Genomic DNA, 22247 nt, shown 5'->3' with positions numbered 1-22247 from the left:
TTTGGTTTGGCTTTGCCTGTTATATGGTCCTTCATGCACATAATTAGTTGCATTTCAATGCTTATACTTCATAAAGTTGATTTTTACTACAGCCGATTGGATTATTGTATCTTTCACATTTCACAGAGATGAAATAGATGCCCACACATGAATAAAATGGAATTTATATGAATATTATTTCATTTGTTTTATTTTATTTATTTATTTTTTTTTTTTTTTTGGGGGGGGGGGGGGGGTGGGCGTTTGCAGGCAAATCATGATGGTCATATAAAGAAAATAATGATAATATTTTTTCAGAACAGAGTTTTGAGGTTCACAGTGCTTTTCAATGCTCAAATAAACCATAATACATTGATACACGAATAAAACAATGTATGTAAAGAAAACAAATAAAAATATGCATTCTTTCAAATAGCTAAACAGTCTGAAAGTAAAAATGGGGTCAATACAACAAGGCAATGTAAAATGTAAAGCTAAAACACTGTTTTAAAAGATTTTGGACCTTGCTTTTAAAAGTTACCTGAGTTTGGAGATTACAATCTGCATTAATCTGCATTATAATCTTCCCATTCAATGTGAGAGAGTACATGCGCATGTACATGAGTTATGAGCGTAACAGGGTTATATAAACGTGTAACGGTGTCACAGGAGCATGTATGCAGCAGGGTTACATGAACATGCATGTTGCAGCAGGGCTACATGAACATGCATGTTGCAGCAGGGTTACAGGAACATGCATGTTGCAGCAGGGTTACATGAACATGCATGTTGCAGCAGGGTTACATGAACATGCATGTTGCAGCAGGGTTACAGTACTCTGGGAAAACTCCTCCACCAGCAGCTCTTTATAAGATGGATAAACTAGCAGAAACAGACAGCAGTTCTGTGAAGTTAAACACAAAAAGAGACTCTTTCACCCTGATCTCCATCATTTCTCATTCTCTGCAGATTCTCTCCTCTGTGTGTTTTAATCCCACACTGAGGCCTCGTCAGCTCTCTGAAGCACAGAGTTTGTGTCGCTGGCTGCGTTTGTCACTCTCTAAAGGCTCTGCTCTGAGGTGAGAAACAGGAAGAGACTCAGTCACACATATGTGCGCCTCCAGTTGCACTGTTAAAAGGGAACCAGAGTGGCCACACAGCCCCTTGCATTCCCTATCCACTCTGTTGCCCCCGAGAACGGATTCCTCTGTTGACTTGGTGGATTATATATCTCAGAATCACTTGAAGAATTTACATTACAGAAGCATATTTTTCACATGTTAAAAAATCATACTAAATAATATCCACCGATACAATTACAACATATTGAGATTTAAGTGGGGAATATTCCTCAATAGTTTTAACCAATAGAAATAAGGAGGAAGACTGAAAATGACTGCATCACACAATGATGAACTGGATGAACTGTAACTTGCCTGGTGTGTATCTTTGTGTCTTCTGCCCAGCACAGACCTACTGACTTTGTAGTTTCATAAAAATACAGCATGTACACAGAAGAATATCCAGGTGTGAACTTTTTACCTATAGTATGAGAGCGATGACTGCTCCTCCCTCTCTCTCTGTTGGTGTTCTTCTTCCTGTGGGGGGGGGGGGGGGGGGGGGTTGGATGGGGTGAGTAACAGACCTTCAGGAGCTGTGGATCAACCATCCCAGATGACATTCTGTCATAACATTCCTACCTGCTCCTCTGAATTCAATGGCGAAATAGTAAAAATACTGCATATCTCTCTGATATCTAATGCTGAATTTCTATAATCATGTCTTCTCAGTGATGATTGGTACCCAGATGCTTTTGCATTACAAACATTTACCTTCTGCACATCATGATAGCAAAAAGTGCAAAAGCCACAGAGAATCCAGAGTTGTGTAAAATAAGTGCAGGCATGAAGGTAGGAAGGTCAATGCAACACTCAGAAAATCAATTAAATCACAGTTAAACATGAGTTAGGTGTGTCAACCAGCAAACAAACTAGATATCGGTGATCAAATATGCAAGCGATCTATAACAGATACTGAAACAGGAACAATCACCCTTCTTCAAAACGATAGAGGTGTTACTGTACATTACGTGTTACTCACCTTTTATATTGTCTGACACAGGAGTAGAGGTCTGAGCTCCATGAGTGTTCTGAGCCAAGCAGTACTGCTGTGCTCTGCTCCAGGATGGCACTAGACATAAAGTTTTGATTATAAAATGTTTATTTTATCTCCATGTGAATACATTGATATAAGTTGGAAAAGTATCAGGACAGTGATACAATGTTTGTTGTTTTTGTTCTGTACTCCAGCAGATTGAAAGATTTGGGGGCATTCACATCCATAACGGATGATCCGATGTATAAAGTACTGCCCTTTTTATAAATAGTCCCAATACCTTGTGTTCTTGGGAGCATCTGAAATCAATAGAAAAATGTTTTACATTTTTTATTTTATTTATTTATTAATTTTAAAGTTTATAATGGAGCTGAAATTTCACACTGTGTGTCATTTCCCCCTGTGTCATGAACTGGATATACTGTAGCTTTTTTAGGGTTCTGGTACATGTCACCAGATAGACAAGTTTCAATAGTGACAGCAGTATTCAGATATAATCATTTTAGCGTGTTCATTAATAATGATAACTTAATTTTGTTAAAGTTCAACTGCTAAGTGTGATACTTTTTTTTCCCTGTGCAAATGCAAAATGCAGAGGTGGACATTCCAGGGGTCAGAAAGTAAAAGTCCTGCCGTGTATTTCATCCACCCCTGAACTCAGCCAGCTGATTTAGCTCTACCTCCTGGCTGAAGAATGGTGCTCATTAGCAAATCCAGGTGACTGGAACAAAATCCTAGGATGAACTTTTACTTTCTGAACCTGGATTGTCCACCTCTGGCAAAATGACTACTGGCTTTACAGATGTAAGACATGTCAGTATGATCAGGTTCATCATTCTCCTCCACTGGCCAGTGTGACTGCTTTACTCAGTGTCTTACTGCTGTGTAGTTGTCAAAAGATACTCAAGAGATACTGACTCTCTGCTCTGTGTGTCTGAAGCTGAGATGCATTGATTTCCTCACACTGCACATCAAGACGCTTAGGAGGAGATCTGTTTGTCCCAATCCCATTCCCTGCCTGCAGGTGTATTCTCCTGCATCCTGCAGTGTGATGTTTTTAATGGTGTAACTGTCCTCTGGTCCTCCTGTCTCTGAGGATACAGCTCTGTTATTCTTAAACCAGGTGTAGTAGTGCACTGGGGGGTTGGCATCACTGCTGCAGGTCAGAGTCACTGAACTGCCCTCCACTATTTCACCAGAGGAGCTCACTGATAATAAGATGCTCTGAGGAGGATCTGAAAGAGAAAATAACAGGTCCTGCAGTTTTATATAGATGTCACACTTAGCTCAGTTAAAGTATGTTTCCATTTCCTCAATGTTTCCATTATGTCATTTTGTTTGACTGCTATTACTGCAATGCCATCTTTCTTTCAGTTTTTAGAATTAACTTAATCCGATATTGTTTCTAAACATAATAACTTCCATTTCCTAATCATTATCTGCAGGTTGCTCTTCTGCCCAGTTCTCATGTCTTTTAAAGGTACATTAAAGTACAACTGCATCACCGCTTTTCAAAATTAGTAACAAATGACACTCAGTAAAGTTAAATGCATGAGTTTGTCCTCAAATACTCACAGAGAGTCACTGCTGGGGACGGGAGATTCTCATGACCTCTTACTGCACAGGAGTAGCTGCCTGCATCTCCACTGCTGGCTTTGAACTGAAGGTAGTTATGATTTTCATATTTATGGGCGGTGTAAAACGGAGATTGTCCATTCTTGTACCAGATGAATGTTTGGCTGCCAGTCAGGTCAGTGCAGGTGATTTTACAGGTTTGTGTCACCCACTCTCAAAATTCCACATTGTACAGCACCCACAATAAATGTATGAATGCATATTACTGTAAATGGTCCAGCATTTCATTTCAATTAAAGATTGAAGTCAACTGAAACCCCAAAATCTCAATCTGTCTGATAATGGAATGCTTGTTCACTCAGAAGAATCTCTTGGTTCTTGTGCATAAATGAATGTAAAATACACAAATGTGACCTCAAACATTCACATCTCACACTGAGTCACGGCGGGGGAAGCAAGATGCTGATTGCCTCTTACAGCACAGGAGAATCTGCCCGTATCTTCACTTCTGGCAGTGAACTTTATATAGGACTGGTAGAACCTGTAGTAGTCAGTCAGATGCTGCTCATTCTTGTACCAAATTAAGCTGTTGCTCTCAGTCAAGTGAGTGCAGGTTGCTCTACAGGTCAGTTCCACTGTCTCTCCCCCTGACACTGTGTCAGAATTTTTATCCACCTTCAAACCTGAGTGGATTAAAAAAGCAAACAGAATGTAACTCAACACACTTCTATTCTACAGTAGAATATCCGGCAAGGTGATAAAAATGATTTTTTAAATGGACATAATGTGCACTAATAATATCAATAACACAAGGGAACATGAGCAAAAAGTTGATGGTCACTAGGAGGATTAGGGCCATGCATTGCTTGTGCCAAAATGCTTGTTTTGTTATTTTTGTACAGTGATGGTAAGTAATTAAGTACATGTACTTTGCTACTGTACTTATGTAGGATATTGGAAACTTTGTACTTTTGCTGAGTATGAACAATATTGGCAACTTTCACATTCTACTCCACTACATCGATAAAGAAATGATGTACTTTTTACTCAAATACATTTCTATTGACAACTGCCGTTACTTGTTACATTCCTTGTGGTTGGTTGTCAGCCAAATTTTCTCTGCATTGGCTGGCCTAACGTGGTGAAAACATGCAGTCATTTCCCCCCTCTTTTAAAAATTATTTGGTGGCTGATAAAGGGAGATGCCACCAACTACAGGGCATTGTATTATCTCATAAAAAAATTGTTTTCAATGCACAAAAATGCCAAGTTAATCACACATGCAAAGCACTGCCTATAACTCATTCATTCAAACTGGCTAAATCTAGGCCTGCCATTAAAAGTATTGATATCAAAAAGATGCCAAGTTACTGTACTACAAACTATATAGGATATCTTGCCTCACCGAAATTAAAGAAGCTGTATTCCAAAGCAATGCTGCGCAATGTTTTCTTAACAAAGAAGGCACAAGACAATTCAGACATGCCTGCGTCTTTTATCATCTGGCAATGTAGCACCTTACGCCTTTGCACTATACAGAGATGTACGATGTTGTGCTTGGACAGCATGGTTGGACAGGCCAATCCGCTTCTTGGGCAGGCCGAATGCTACACTGTATTACTACAATGGAAATGTAGGTATAGAGCCTAGCCAATCAGAGATCAGAGGTTTTTGGATAAGGCATTATAATCTGACTGCATGTTCTTCCCCCTTTCAGCTTTAACAGACAGGCTGCAACATTTAGAATTATATGCATTGGCTATTTTCACTGAAGATGCTGCCCATCCAAGCCATTCTAAATGACAGTACAGAATTATTCACACAGCACTTTGGGATTTATATCCTGCAGTGTGATGGTTTTAATGGTGTAACTGTGCTCTGGAACTCCTGTCTCTGAGGACACAGCTCTATTATTCTTATACCAGGTGTATCGCTGCACTGGTGGGTTGGCATTACTCCTGCAGGTCAGAGTCACTGAACTACCCTCCACTATTTCACTGATACTGAGGTGTTTTTAGGAGCATCTGAAAGAGAAAAGGTCCTGCAGTTTTACTGTGCAGTTCAAAGTAAATGCAACTTCATTGTGAATTAAATAAAATATTTGAATAAAAATTCACACATTAAACATTCTCATATATCTGTAAGGATAGAATGGACAATTACAAATGTGTATTATAATGACATTTTGTTTGACGGCTATTATTCAAATGCAATCTTTCCAATGAGGGCATTTTAGGATTACCTTGATCCGACATCGTTTGTAAACACAATTTCCATTTCCTAATCACTATCTGCAGGTTGCTCTTCTGCCCTGTTCTCGTGTCTTTTAAAGCTACATTAATGTTCAACTGCATCATCGCTTTTTCGAAATGAGTTACGATGTTATGAAATATTTGGTTGTTATTCCGTTTTAAATTACTACCGCTGGTTTTGCGATAGGGGATGAATACCGCATGGGGGCCCCCTGGTGGCCACGGGGGCCCTAAGCAGCCGCTTAGTTCGCTTATGCCTCGGGCCGGCCCTGCATGCATTATTTCCCAATAAAACAGAATGTGGGCAGACACTCACATTTCACATTGACTGCAGGGGAAGTGACTCCTCCTGTAGCACAGGAGTACAGATCTGTATCATCAGTGCTGGCTACATTGAGGGAGTATTTATACTCATAGGGCACAACTTTTCCATTCTTGTACCAGGTAAAGGTAGGGCTGCCACTCAAAGTGCAGGTGCTCCTACAGGTCAGTGTTACACTCTGTGCCTCATTCTCTGTCACTTTCACCTGAAGACCTGCACACAAGAATCAACATGATAAAAAGACCATTCTGTTTCTATTAGAAAATAATTAGGAGTACTGCCAGTTAATAGTATAAAAAGAAAGTTTAGAATTACCTCTAACTGTCAACGAGACTCCAGAATGACCAGTATATTTTCCACCATAACGGTCGGTCAGGGACTTGAAGCGATATACTGCTGAATCACTTTCTCTCAGCTGGTTTATTCTAAAAGTGCAGTCACTGTTCTTATTCCCCAGGTACTCCACACGGTCAGAGTACTCTGGGTCATTGGACAGGTCTTTACCCTCCTGTTTACTGTTCCAGTTGTAAACCGTTAGAATAAATAGCAACGCTTTAAAAGGGTCCTGTAGCTTTAAGGAAGAGAGGCTCCCTACCTAACGGGTTAGGAGGACTTGTTCTCCATCCCTCATTAGTTTTATTGGCTGTAACAGGTAGTAATACTGTGGCGATCTTGCCTGTGTGTAACTAAATAATTGTTAGCTTGTTAGCGGTTAACTTGTCCCGCTCCGCGATCGTGTAAATACTCGTTATTTTGAATGTGTGTAGCCTGCTAGGAATCGCTTACGTAGCGCTAGCAGCCCTCGGGTTTATGATTTGCACCGTCATGAATCTGTCATTAGTCAATTAGCCAATACTGTCGTTGTATTCCCTGCCTGTCTCTGTTTTGCGTGTCTCGTGCTGCTGTTTCCCGCTGTATGTAAATTATCCGACCTTTGTGTGATGTGACGTTAAGGCTGTGTGATTGGCTGCCCCGGCGCAACGGGACTAACCAATCACGGCGAACGGGGTTTGACAAAATCAGGCTTCTCCCAGCTATGATGGTCAGTCTACGAATTACCGTTTTGAAGAGGTGTCACAAATAAAGCGAAGCTCCCCGGGAGCGATTCGAAAACAGCCAAGCCAGTCTCCGTCTCTGCTTCTTCGCGAAATCGCCACAATACTTAAGATTATTCTGGAAATTAGTTAGCCCCGCCCACTCCCAAGGACTTGGTTGAGACTGTCTGTCGCACAGGAGAGAGTGCACAGCAAGAGGGGAGAACGGGAGAGAGAAAAAGACGATCAGAAGTAGAAAATCATAATTATTAATTTAAGCAGTTAACTTAAAGAGCAGCTCCTTAAATGACCCAGGGACCAAATATTTTCCAGATCGCACACTTCAATTTCTTTCCTTGCGATCTTGGTGAGTTTAAATATTAAATTTTACCAAAGTATCGTAACTAGCAGCAACACGTATGCTATTAACTCCGTGTTCCTTGAAAATAGCGTTAGCCACACGTGGCATTTAATATTTTTCAGTTTGCACACTTCCGTTTCTTCCTTTGGGATCTCGGTGAGTTTATATTTTAAATTTAGCTAAAGTATCGCCATTGTAGCAGCCACACGTGTGTTAACTCCGCGTTTCCTTGAAAATAGCATTAGCCACACGTGGTATGTATAGCTATTGAGTTTCTCTCACATAAAGTTGAATGTTGCTATTTGAAAGCGTGAATGGCACTGTTATAGTAGTTCTATCATACGTGTATGAATGTGCCATGTAATATGTATATGAATGTGCCCTGTAATAACCTTGTGTTGGAGTTAGCTAATGCAGTACTGTTAGAAACCATGCACTAGCACTTAGCTAGTGCACAACAGTGGTGTAGCCTATATGATGTAGCCGTATCTTCCATTGTGCATGACAATGCAAGAGGGTTAGTTCACATGCATTTAAATGATTTTACAATCAACTAATGATTTACTTGATTGTTAAAGGTTTATTGCCATGTATTTATATTGAGTTCATGGTTTAAAAATTATTTGCTATAGTTACATGGAAAATACCTTGATCATAATTCATGATAAATGGTTAAAGAGCGATAGAATATTTGATACAAGGAAACTGTACAGTCGATCATTTATAAAGAGTACTATTTGGTTTATTGGTAACACTTTTACACTTTTGAGGTTACAATGATGCCTTAAAGAAAATAACTAAGATTGAGAAAAGCATGCAGTTGTTGTAATAGCCTGTTGTCATACAGGCTGGGTTTTTTGGATACCTGAGAAGAAACCTGTGAACCTAGGATTCTCTCCCTAACGAGGGAGATGGCGAGCTGACCAGCTTGATCAACTTGATTCATCTTCATCCATTGAGGAAGAACCCCCTGATACCCCTTGTTTCTCCCAACCCCACTCTGGTGTGGTAGGATTGTGATTGAGAAATTACATAATTTTATTTGATACTTTATTTTTTTTTAAATAGGGTGCACTCAACCAACAAAACTGACTTGAAACTAACTAAATTGAACTAAACCAGACTGAACAGAAGACATTCAGAACTTAATGGACAGTGAATACAGTTACAACACTCAGGACATTGATATGAAGACAAATGAATGTGGTTGAATGTGATAAGTAAATGCTGGCTTTACATGTTGTCATTACACTTTCTTTAATACAGTTCTAACCATTTTGCACTTACTTTCTGGCTCCGGTTGTTCATTGTGTCCATCTCATCATTCATAACCTCTCCTTACGAACCTAGTTTTAACCTGAAAATATTTACCTACTGCTAACTGACCTTTAGGTGGGTTACACAGTCATAAATAACCCAGAATGTTTTCTGCACTGTGTGAGATGTGAGATATGAGTAAGTGCAGCTCATGTCTACTGAAGACCCCTTTAAGGCACAGATTCTCTCAGGGGTGTAAGTCACTCTCCATCCCCTCTGGCTCAGAACACCTGAAAAACACACACACACACACACACACACATGCAGACACACATACACAAACACACTGCTCAGAAGTCCTTTAAAACACAGATGTGTTGGCAACATGACAGCTAAGGGATACAATTAACAAAACTTTAAAACAGGTGCTCCTAACTTCTCCAAAACTATGGAACATCAATTATTGCACTTGTATTTCAATACTAACTGATGTCAGTAGATGGCAGTAGCCGCCAATCAATGTGAGATTCGCAGGTACAGGAAGTTTTGCTTAGTAGCTAGCTTTGCTAGAATGCAGTAGCAAACCAAGCAAGTTAAGAGCAAGTGTCTGTGTCATTCTAAGAATGCAACATGCACAATCAACAGCTCTGATCATTTAGTAAAGCCACAGATATTTATATCATGCCCCTGTCTCAGTTTTAAAGCTGAGTGTGAAGAGGAACTTCATCTTATCAGTTCTCTCTTTTTTCCCTCTCTTTTCAGATGAGAAACTTTGCACTACTCTAAACTAATGTACTGTAGAACATTATTTTATATATATTATATACATTCCTTAATGCAATTTAAATGCATTCACTTTTGTTTCTTCTGATTGAGTTAATGAAGGGAGACTAATAAATAGGAACACATGCTGATAAATGCTGTATATGCAGACTGAAACATCAGAACTACGTTTGGAAAAAAACAAATCATTTACCTGACACAGAGAGGATGATTACCAACAAGGTATTGAAGAGCATGGCTGCATCAGATTGAAAATATTAATGCAAACACATATACAGGTCTTGATTATTATTTACACTGTGAAAATGAACAGCAGAAACAAAGACTGTCAGAGTATTCTGTTAATTAGCAGAAATAGCAGAATAACAATTAATACACAAGCACACACAGTGAGTTAATGTGCTGCTAATGCCTAAAAATGCTTTGGGTTTTATGAAGATCTCACAAAGATTCCAGAAAGCAGAGACTCAAACAACCTTATACTTGATGAATGATATTTGTATAGAAGGGGCTGTTTTTCTTTAGTTTTCACCTTCTTTACACTCTCAGTTTTTTTTATGAGACAGCTTTATTATACTCCTTTTTTCTGTTTGGTTTTGCCCTTTTCGCTGGGTAGTTTTTTGTTAGTATTTAACGGCAGGACTTACCGCCCAGAGGAGTATATTATTCTGTTCTGTCTAGTTTGAATACTCCTTGTCCTTTAGTGCTTATCACCCTTTAATGGGTGGACTACTTGGTTCGATATACCTGGGATATTCTCCCTTAGGAGTATTTCATTTTCTGTTTGTTTACTTGTCGCCTTCCTCTAGTCTTTCGAAACCTTGTGGTTACTCCACCCTGTGTGGATAGCTTTCAGATTCCCGTTCAGTCGCGTCTGGTTCAACCCCCCCCCCCCCCCCCCCCCCCCCCCCCCCATCACACCTGTGGGATGTTTTTTTAAAATACCTGTTTAGTGCCTTACCTGCACATGTTCTATTCCATCAGCAGAAACCAGGGGGTAACACCTACAGTACACGGTTTACTTGCAAAATTGTTCAAGCATAGGTTTATTTTATTTGTTTCATTGAATGATTGTTTAAAAAATTCAAGGTATGCTCTGAATTCTAACATTTGGTAATACAAAAATAAACACTAAGAATGTGAAAAACAAATTCACGTTATGTGAATTTATACTCTAGATGGTATCAGCTCAGTAATAAGCACAATATAATCACAAAATGTGCAGAAAAATGTCTGTAATAGTAAATGTTATACAAGTATTAATAAAAAAATAATTTTTGAATTACATATAAAGCCAAATTCTGCAGTATATTTGGCCAACGAATACATTCAACAATGATAATGGCTTTCAGTCACCAACTTCATGATAATACATTGAATAACCAGCATTGGTCCACAGTTTATGAAGCAAAATATCTTCCTGGTTTATTTTCACTTGTCCAGTTTTCGAAGTGTGCTGTAGAGAACACAGTCTTCCTTTACGGATGGTGCAGGTGACCTGCATGGAGAAAACAGCGCATTTAGACTCTATTAAAGTCACAGACATTCTCATTCTCATTTAAGCCAATCCTGCCTGAGCCTTTATCACATTTAGACACACCTTGCAACATGAAGCACAAGCAGAAGCTTTAGCCACAGAACAGTTATCTGGAATTTTGGAAAACATTACATCACTGTGATGTCACACAGCAAGGAGATGAAAAGAGAAGAAAGTTGACAAGCAGAACAAACCAAATGATGAATCTAGATCAGCGGAACATCCTGTCTTCTTTTTGACCAGGCAGAGAAGTTCTTAGCAAAGCAGCAGCGAGAGATTACAACATTTTAAAATACTTGAACTGGGCTTTGGGACTGCAACAAACAAACAACCAAAATATAGAAATAGTGTGCATCAAGGCAACACCCGGTCCAACAAACACATAAATATATAAACTGTTACAGATGTACTGAGAAGTACTGGAATCTCAGAAATGCTCATTTGCATTTTTGTCTGAAATGCTGATTTGTATTTTGTTTCCAGGGTTTGTTTTGTACATGCTTACATGACCAAGTGTTATGGATGCACGTTTTTTTGCTATCATTAATTTCTAATATTGTACACGCTGATGTAAATGTAACACATCTACTACGGTTAGAATCTAAATAATTCTTTTGTATAATGTTCTTTTCCAATATAAATTACAGCACAATCTCAGGTCTCCCCAGTGAGACACTCTGGTCTATCCAGTGAGACGCTCTGGTCTATCCAGTGATATGCTCTGGTCTATCCAATGAGACACTCCGTTCTATCCAGTGAGACACTCTGGTCTATCCAGTGAGCCACTCTGGTCTATCCAGTGAGACTCTCTGGTCTGTCCAGTGAGACACTCTGGTCTATCCAGTGAGACACTCTGGTCAATCCAGTGAGGGTCGTTCTCCTGCTGACTCCATAGAGGCCTCGTCTGGCTCCAGTCAGAGAGAGCAGCCTGTGATAAAAGCTGCTGGAGAGAGATAATAGACCTGACACAGCGACAGTCAGCACAGGTAGTATAAAGGTGGGATATTCTCACCTGGGGGCAGCACTGGAGGGGCGGAACTGGATGCTGGCGTACTGAACACCCTCCTCACACTGGGGGAGTGGATTTTGAACAGTGGAGGGTAGAAGTCTTTCCTGGTTGCGGGTGTTAGCGGGCTGAACAGAGGCGTAGAGGGGAACTTCACCGTCGTCTCTGTCCGTACCCTGTGTTCCAGTGTGACTCATTGCCATCCCTGAGACGTTGGGGCTTTTATTCCCCTGCAGGGTAAAGAAAAGAGGCAGGAGAAGGATGGGAAAGTTCCACAGAAAGTACCTGTTCATTTCAGTGAGCTCCTCAGAGCTGGAGTGAGCTACTCGCCCCCATTAACGTCAAAACATGCATTTAACCTGATATTAAAAAAATCAGCTAATGAATCAATGTTTTATTTTCAAATACATGCCATCTGCAGTAAAATTTCGGCTGAACCAGACATACAAACGTAATACACTTAATACAATTTCTTGTCTCTAACATGACCTGTTTTACAGTGGGTTTTCATAAAATCTTGGATAGATTGCATATTGAAGTACTTCTTTCATTCCAAAGCATATATTTGCAATAACCAATAGCAATAAACCACCATCACAACAATAATCTGTGTATATTTATTCATTGGAAACAGGTGAATACAACACATACAGTACAAGTCACTCTCCCTGGCTCTCTAAGTAATGCACAGATTATTACATGCGCATAAGCAGTATTGTACTGTGTAACGTTACTGTCACATACTGCAACCGCTTTTGAGAAAATGAAACTGTCCTTAACAGGAGAATACACATAATTAACTCCTGAAATATTTCCATTAAGCATGTCAACACACATAGAAGATCATAACCTCATACTGTAAATCTGTACATAATCTAATAAACCTTCAAGATCACATGGCGCACACTGCTATGCTTTCTACCTATTTGTAAGAAAGATTTATTTATTTAGGATCCACATTTGCAATACACAGGTGCTATATAAATAAATAAATCATGTCTCATTGTTACTGTTATAAAGCATTATGAGTATTAATCAATGTTCATAACTCTAATTATACTGTATTATGAGCAGATTATAATGCATTATCTCATAAAAAACACGTTTTTAATAACATGTATTCCAAAGCAATGCTACCCAATATTTCCTCAATTCTTTCAAGTCACTTGGCCCTGTGTGTATATAAGCGTGCAGTACATGGACAGGCCAAACATATGTGTGGATGGCTTTCTCACAGTCATGATTGATTGAATAGGCATCTATATGTCCAATGTGTATTGGTATGTATGTATTTTGGTGGTCAGCCTTTCTGTTGCGTGAATGATTGTATGTTTCTTGGTATAAATGTCTGTTCGTAAATGTGAATGTAACATGCTGCGAGGGAAATGTCCCCATGGGGATAAATAAGTTCTCTATGTATGTATGTACAATATGTATTTTACATGTATTTATTGTACGTTGCAAATATACAATCACTTGTACATTTAGTCAAATTCAGTTCAGAAGCAAGTATAAACATATGTTTTCTGGAGAAATATGCTTCCTGTAGTGACTGACCAGCAGTTTTCTACATTAATTTCAATGTGTTCCATGAGGCAATACGAAATATTTGACACTTTGATCTGACACAACGTTTGCATGACATTGTAATATGGTAAGATTAGAAAACACAGGGCCAAGTGACTTGAAAGAATTGAGGAAATATTGGGTAGCATTGCTTTGGAATACATGTTATTAAATTTCGGTGAGGCAAGATAGCCTATATTGTTTGTAGTACCGTAACTTGGCGTCATTTTGATATCAATACTTTTGAGTAACTTGGCATTTTTGTACGTTGAAAACGTGTTTTTTTATGAGATATCATTTCTTTTTGCAAAGCGTTTTATTACGAGAGTGAGAAATGCGAAGTGACCCTGTAAGAAACGGTTGTGGATTATGGCTATCATTGTGTGAATTTGTACAGTCTGATGAGCGTGTACGTTTAGCAGTTTCGGTTTGCTATATATGTAAAACAGTGGCTGTGACAAATAGTGCGGTGGCGTAATTGTAAACGCATCAGAAAAGGTGAAATATGGCCAGTGTAGCTATGTAGGCTACTCACGGATTTGACGGGCATCCAACGAGCCTTGATTGACAAAAGAATCAGCAAGCCCGTAGAATTAGAGCTGCCTAGGTCGCAACTTGTGTACCCTTCTGTCCTGCTCCGTTGTCTGTTATTTCGTGAAGATGCACTTTTAGTGTTTGTAAGGTTTATAAGGCATTTTGATAGGCTTATCTGTAGGTAGGAATTATCTTTGCTGTTTTGTTAAGCTAGAACCGGAAAAGTTGATAGTGGAGAATAGGAGCAGACGCATATGTCCCAGCAGGCTTTGCATATGAGAAAATAACAAGTGTGAGATAAATTAGGCGAAATGATGAAATTGCGTAGTTGAAACAATATGTTTTTTAGCACAATGGGCACGTAGGTGAAGGTTAACATGATCACAGACTATAGTGCGAAGTAAATGAAGTGACCATGAGCGAGCTTAGTTTCCTTATCAAACGGTATATAACAGCCTGTATTTAACTTTAGTTGTTTAAGTGGAGGGTTAAATAACGTGTGCGATCTATTGCGAGAATGTGTTTTTCTCATGTTCAGTGCTAGTAGTTATACTTATGAGTGAATCGTGATTTTAAATGTAATGTTTTAATGCGGAGTTGCAGAACGTAGCCTACATACGTAGTAATTGTTTGTAGCCTATGTGGCTAGATAGAAAACAGGGCGAGGTAACATGAATGTAGAAACGTAGAAATGTAGAAATTCAAGCCTTAAACCGGAGGTTTACCAGTCTGTGACTTCGTTAGTGCAGCACCATGTCATAGCTATGCAATGCGTGAAATATCATTAGCAAACCTGCCGGTGGTTTTAAAGAAGAACACAGGCCAGTAAGCGCGGGGGCCAGCCGTGTATAGGTGTAACGGGCTCCCATGGAAACTATAGTTAGAATCCACCCGTGGGCAAATAAATAATCGTTCATAATTGATTTGTTCTTCACAGAAGTGTCTCAGATATCGCTTCTTCTTTTTTAGGTTTGATATTAACATGATATTTGTTCTCCACCTCCATTCTATTATGGAGAGGATCAGGAAATCTTTTCTGCCGAATCAATACATATAAAGTTATCAAAGTATTTACATCAGATCAATTATTGCAACAGTAAAAATAGGATTACAACATTACATATTACAATTCTTAATAAACACATAAACACAACAACAGCCAAGTATAAATGTAAAGCTATATTTGTATTTTCGTTCGTAACAGTATTAGCAGGGTTGATATGAACAAGCATGAAATGGGATTGGGGCTGGGACTGGAGCAGGCGGATTTACCGAGGCTGCAAGGTGACAACTGGCGCACATGCAGTCGGACTCCCTGCAGTCGCATGCTGCCGCGACTGCTGGGTCTCCTGAAGCTCCTCGGAGCTTGGGTGTTAAGAGAAGCACTGGCATTGGTCTGCTTTTGCCAAGTACTTCATGGGCCACTTCTGAATCAGAAATTATATTTTTATATACAGTGAGCTCCATAACGTTAGGGACAAAGCCGTATTTTCTTTACTTGGTTCTGTACTTCATAATTTTAGATTTGTAATCAAACAATTCACATGTGGTTAAAGTGCAGCTATCAGCTCTCAGCTCTTATGAAATGTTATTTTAATACGTTTTGATCTCACCCTCTAGAAATAGCACTCTCTATTCATACATACAACCCCAATTCCAAAAAAGCAGAGACAGTATGGAAAATGCTAATAAAAACAAAAAGGAGTGATAATGTTAAATATTGGATATTTTATTTACCCTGTACTATATTTAAAACACTACAACAGCAAATTATTTGACGTTTTACCTTTATTTACCTGAATTTAATTGTTTTTTGAAAATATACACTCATCTCAAATCTGTTGACTGCAACACGCTCCAAAAAAGTTGGGACAGTCGAGTGTTAACCACTGTGTAACATCACCATTTCTTTTAATAACGCTTGTTTGGGCAATATTTTTCAATATTTTTCAAGTCAAAGCAAATTTTAAAATGACTGCTTTCTGTTTTATTTGCATTTCATTTACCGTCTCGACTTTTTTAGAATTGGGGATGTACGTACATATTTTCAGGGTGCCATAATGTTCAGGACAAATGGTTTCACATGTGTTTCTGATTAGTCAGGTGTGTTCAATTGCTTCTTCGGTACAATTATAAGGTATGCCAATGGAAGCAAGCCATTATGAGGCTGGGATGTATGAAAAAACAGTCAGAAACATAGGCCAAACCTTAAGCTAACCAAAGTCAACCGCTTGGAACATCATTAAGAACGTGGTGAGCTCAGTAATCACAAAGGGCCTGGTAGGCCAAGGTGGACCCATACAGTTGATGACCAAAGAATTCTCGCTATAATGAAATAACATTAACTCTAAAACAGAGACCTGGACAGTAAAATTTGGGGAGGGTTTATATTTTCATGGGAACTGTACATCATGATGGTGTATAAATGGTAGGTTCTTTATGCCCTTGACCTTATGTTTTGTCATTTTGATACACAACCTTGTGTAGCTCTATCACCCAGTATTATCAAATTCTCAACATGAAAATTATTATTGTTATTATAATGATTTTCCACTGATCTCCCTTTTTTGTGTGCTGTCAATCCAGGGGATAGGGTGGGAGGGGTAGTTAATATGAATTGCATTACACAAATTCTGTATTGTCTGAAGGTGGAGGCAGCAATATTTGTACTGTGTCCTGTTCTATATTGAATAGTTAAAACTGACTGGTAATAATAATAATAATAATAATAATAATAATGGTAAGTATAGAAACATATAGATAGGAAAGCGTTTGTTAAGACGGCTGAATGACAGTACTGACAATGAACAATTAGAGATGGCATTACTTATTGCCTTGACAACAATAGTGTAATAAGTAATAATCATTTTAAAAAATGTATATCTAGACCGTGACGTGTTACACAAGGCACATGTAAAGGGGGCAATACCAATAATGATGATACCAGCAATAATATAGTGAGGGGGAAATGATACATATTGTAAACTAAACCCTAATATGATTGCAGGGCCATGGTAATAATAGCTGATATATTGAGACACAAACGTACACATACACACATGTCCCATTTACCTGCGATATTCTCACTTAAAAGTGTTATTATGTACGGACAAGCCAACGAACGGGACGTGAAAACCAATAATGAAGTCAAATAGGAAAAATGAAACTACTGATCTATTAGCTGAAATAATGACAGAATACCTCGATGACATCAATATAAAACAGGAACCTGCTTGTAATAAAATTGTTAAGACTTACCGAAGCGTAGGTACCACAAAATAACCGCAAAACGCCTTATTTAATATTTGAATTTATTTGTTTATACGCTGTCATTCATTCATTCGGGACGGAACAGCGCCACGGCAGCGTGTGGCCAAAACTATATTACACCCGCAACGTTAAGAACTACCGTTGAGAATGAATGGGGAAAGTTAAGGGCAGAGACGAAGATGTCGTTCCTGCATCCGGGACGAAACAGCGCCGCGAAATCAACGTGCGGCCGAAAACATATTACATCCGTAGTGTTAAGAACTACCGTTGAGAATGAACGGGGAAGTTAAGGCGCGGGTACGACTCCGTGTTCTCAAGACTGTAATCTTGCCCACTAGGCCACAGGCGGACTAGCTGTTTAAACTGGAAATGTTTCAGAGTAAAAAGGTATGAGTATTTTGCGTGTGTATGCGCGTTTTTGATTGGGTCGTGTAGGTGAAGATTTGGCTGGTGTCAGTGAAATGTCCAATGGGGAGACATGTTGTTAGTGGGATAAGCGGCAGGAAAAATAAGAATGAGAAGAAGAAGAAGAAAGAGAAGAAGAAGAAGAAGAAGAAGAAGGAGAAAACGCAAAATCCCCTTAGTTTGGGGCTTTATTGTGTGGACATGTGAAGTTGTTTATGAATTCTGTTTGTTGAAATGGGGTCAGAATGTACAGAATTTAATGTTTTTAAGGGCTGAGTGTCTGTGGCTGTTGTGGTTATTTCTGTGGGGAACCCTGAAAAGTGCCAAACTCTCGGTGCTGTATAGGTATGGGGCATGCCCCCGCCAAGGCGTAACTTGGGATGGCATACCTGCCATCCCAAGGGCATGCCCCCGCCAAGGCGTAACTTGGGATGGCATACCTGCCATCCCAATAAGTATATAATGCATTATAGACAGGCATCATAGACAGTGTTGACCAAATTTCTGTTTTTGCTTAAAGAATGCATTATGCATTATCAAAATTATATTACATCCGTAAATAAATACATGTAAGCATATATGTAGACTGATTTCATTAACTCACCTGCCTGTCCCCTTCTGTCTCATTTGTTGATTTTCTCCTCCTGATTATTCAGAAAAGAAAGAAAAATAAAAAGTAAATCTACCTTCAGACAAATCTTTAAACAGCCCCCTCTTGTATAAACAGCATTTTGCTTTTGTTTGAATGATGTGTATTGCTGAGGCAACAGTGCCCATGTATGTGTATATTTTTTATTATTCAGATGTCATTTGGTTACAGGAAATGAGCCTGAGTTATAAGAGGTTTCTTCCTGCCCCGTAAATGTAGTTCTGCTTTATTCAAACCAACACTGGAGCTCATGGGCAAATTGATGCGCTTGACAAGACTTTGTTATGGTTTGTAACTGTCCACATGATTCATATTAAGAACAAGCTTATCATACAGGTTTGTTAAACTTATTGAGACACTAAAATGCATCAGTAAGGGTTTATGAAAAGTTCACATCAAAATAAAACAAAATGACTAATAATGCAGTGGTCTAAGCACTACTCAGGCATTAGAGGGGGGATATGGCATCAGCATGATGTAATGCAGTTAGTGCACAGCTACAACATTTTACAGAAATGTGCATTTGTTTTAAACTGAGAGTCTAATCAGAAATGATTTACAATTGAGTGACTACAAGCTGACTCATTTACAACCACGTACCTCACGCACACAACACCCAGAAACACAAAAGCCAAAATGGCAGCCACTCCCACAGCTGCAGCCGCGATCAGTGACTGACCTCCTAAGTAAAGTCAGAGAGATGTACTCGTGTCAGTTATGATATAGTAGTGTTCATTTCACAACATGCCTCACCAATGTCTGTAAGGTGAAAGTTTATAAATGCATTAATATACCCATCTGTGCTTATCTTTACTAGAACCTATTGTACATCTGAATTTTAAACAACATGGGCATGGTAACACTTTTTGTGACACATCTATTGTGATCCATTTCAGATCGTAGCCTCTGTATCATGATCAGCGTTGCTTTGTAGCCTCTGGATCATAATCAGTATCACATAAAATATTGTATCAAATATGTTCTGGTCCTACCTTGCACTGTGACCTGTAGAGCAGAAGCATTCTGAGCTCCAAGACTGTTCTGTGCCTCACAGTAGTACTGTCCTCTGTTCCAGTATCTAAAGTTAGAAAAGTTCAAACTCTGTCCAGATCCTGCCTGCCAGACTCCAGTGTCATTCTTCTTAAACCAGGTGTAGTTCTGCACTGGTGGGTTGGCATCACTGCTGCAGGTCAGAGTCACTGAACTGCCCTCCACTATTTCACCAGAGGGGCTCACTGATACTGAGACGCTCGTGGGACGATCTGAAAGAGGGAACAATGATTTGTAGCTTCATGTGAAATTTAAACCTGTCTTAGGCATACGTCATGTTTTCAAATCATTGCATCATGGCATTTTTTCAGATATTGAAGATTAATCCAATGCTTAAATGTCAGTACATTTACATGCAGCATGGTATAATCTGTACAATTTAGTTGAAAATGAAGGCTGAGAACTTTCAAAACTGTGCGATTTGAAGAATTTTGAAAATAACAAATAAGGTGAAACACACAAGTTTGGCCCCTTGTACTCACATCTCACATTTAGAGCCACTGCAGGGGAATGAAGCTCATAGCCTTTCACAGCACAGGAGTAGCGGCCTCGGTCTCCACTGCTGGCTGTGAACTGGTGACTCTGATCAGTGAAGGACAGAGGAGATCCGTCCCTGTACCAGATAAAGGCTGGGCTGCCAGTCAGAGTGCAGGTGGTGCTACAGGTCAGTCTCACACTCTGTCCCTCTGTCACTGTGCCAGGATTCACCATCACCTGTAGATCTGCAAATAGCAAATTAAACCTGTAATAAAGCTTCCAGTCATACTCGTGGGTAGAGAATCCTCTGAGTTTATAGCATAAAATAATTACCAGTGACTTCCAATGTGACACCAGGAACTCCAGTATATTTATCACTGGCGGTCAGGAACCTGAATCCGTATGTTCCTGAATCACTTATTCTCAGTTGGTTTATTCTGAAAGCACAGTCACTGTTCTGTTTCCCCAGGTACTCCACACGCTGAGAGTACTCTGAGGCCTGGGACAGGTCCTGTTGACTGCTCTGGGGAATAACCCAGAATGTTTTCTGCACTGTGTCAGGTGTGGGATATAAGTAAGTGCAGCTCATGTCTACTGAAGACCCCTTTAAGGCACAGATTCCCTGAGCGGTGTAAGTCACTCCCCATCCCTCCTTGCTCAGAGCACCTGAAAAATACAAACACACCCGCACACACACACACATGCAGACACATATACATGCACACGCACACACACACACACACACACACACACATGCGCACACATACACACGAAGACATGTATACATACACATACATACACACACACATGCACACACATATGCCAATGCACACACGCACACACACGCACACACACACAAATTCACGCATGCACACACGAACACACTGCTCAGAAATCCTTTAAAACACAGATTTGTTCGCAACATGACAGCTAAGAGATTCAATTAACAAAACTTTAAAGCAAGTGCACCTAACCTCTCCAAAACAATGGAACATCAATAATTGTACTTGTATTTCAATACTAACTGATGTCAGTAGATGGCAGTAGCCGCCGATCAACGTGAGATTCGCAGGTACAGGAAGTCTTGCTTAGTAGCTAGCTTTGCTAGAATGCAGTAGCAAACCAAGCAAGTTAAGAGCAAGTGTCTGCATATACCTTCGGCCACAACTGTTATGTTTTGCTTGCAGTGAAAACAAACTGCTTTAATTAAAACGTGGCACCGGAATACTTGTGTCGGCATTCTAAGAATGCAACATGCACAATCAACAGCTCCGATCATCTAGTACAGCCACAGATATTTATATCATGCCTCTGTCTCAGTTTCAACGCTGAGTGTGAAGAGGAACTTCATCTTAAAGGTTCTCTCTATTTATTGTCTCTTCAGATGAGCGATGTTGCACTACTCAAAACTAATGTATTGTAGAACATTATTTTATATAAATTACATATATTCTGCAATTTAATGCATTCACTTTTGTTGCTTCTGATTGAGTTAATGATGGGAGACTAATAAATAGGAACACATGCCGATAAATACTATATATGTAGACTGAAATATCAGAACTACATTTGGAAAAAAACACACAAAAAATTTACCTGACACAGAGAGGACGATTACCAACAAGGTATTGAAGAGCATGGCTGCATCAGATAGAATCATCTGAATTAGATGAAAATGAACAACACAAACAAAGACTGTCAGAGTATTCTATTAATTTGCAGGAATACCAGAATAACAATTACTACACAAGCACACACAGTGAGTTAATGTGCTGCTAATGCCTAAAAATGCTTTGGGGTTTATGAAGATCTCACAAAGATTCCAGAAAGCAGAGACTCAAACAGCCTTTTACTTGATGAATGATATTTGTATGGAAGCAGCAGCAATCATTTCTAGTCAGAAAATACATTTTATTTTATATTTGATTCCAGGTTAATCATCTTGCACCACAAAATATTGTGACGTAGTTTTGAATAAATTAAATAATATGATTATACACTTAACAGGAGAGAGTTATGATCTGGCCTCAGTGGTTTGTTAATGTGCCATTAGTATTGAACAGCCTTGCAGACAG

At 39.3% G+C, this 22247-nt stretch overlaps 1 protein-coding gene and 2 long non-coding RNA genes across 3 annotated transcripts in view; 1 reads left to right on the top strand and 2 right to left on the bottom strand.

The window, feature by feature from the left end:
* LOC118232142 (basement membrane-specific heparan sulfate proteoglycan core protein-like) overlaps positions 1-22247 on the bottom strand; it is a 1449502-nt gene that overhangs the window by 395346 nt on the left and 1031909 nt on the right. The window lies entirely within an intron of this gene.
* Positions 989-22247, bottom strand: part of LOC118232469 — a 28044-nt gene continuing 6785 nt past the window's right edge. The window contains exon 4 of the long non-coding RNA XR_004766306.1: positions 989-1053. This is a non-coding gene — a long non-coding RNA (uncharacterized LOC118232469). The remainder of the gene's footprint in view (positions 1054-22247) is intronic.
* On the top strand, positions 6906-8925 carry LOC118232583. Its single transcript, XR_004766344.1, has 2 exons — positions 6906-7644; positions 8486-8925. It is a non-coding gene; the product is annotated as an uncharacterized LOC118232583 (long non-coding RNA).

This window comes from Anguilla anguilla, chromosome 1 (assembly GCF_013347855.1).
Source record: "Anguilla anguilla isolate fAngAng1 chromosome 1, fAngAng1.pri, whole genome shotgun sequence".
Taxonomy (NCBI): domain Eukaryota; kingdom Metazoa; phylum Chordata; class Actinopteri; order Anguilliformes; family Anguillidae; genus Anguilla; species Anguilla anguilla.
Note: the sequence above shows the minus strand (reverse complement) of the source record. Positions and strands in the feature narration are given on the sequence as shown.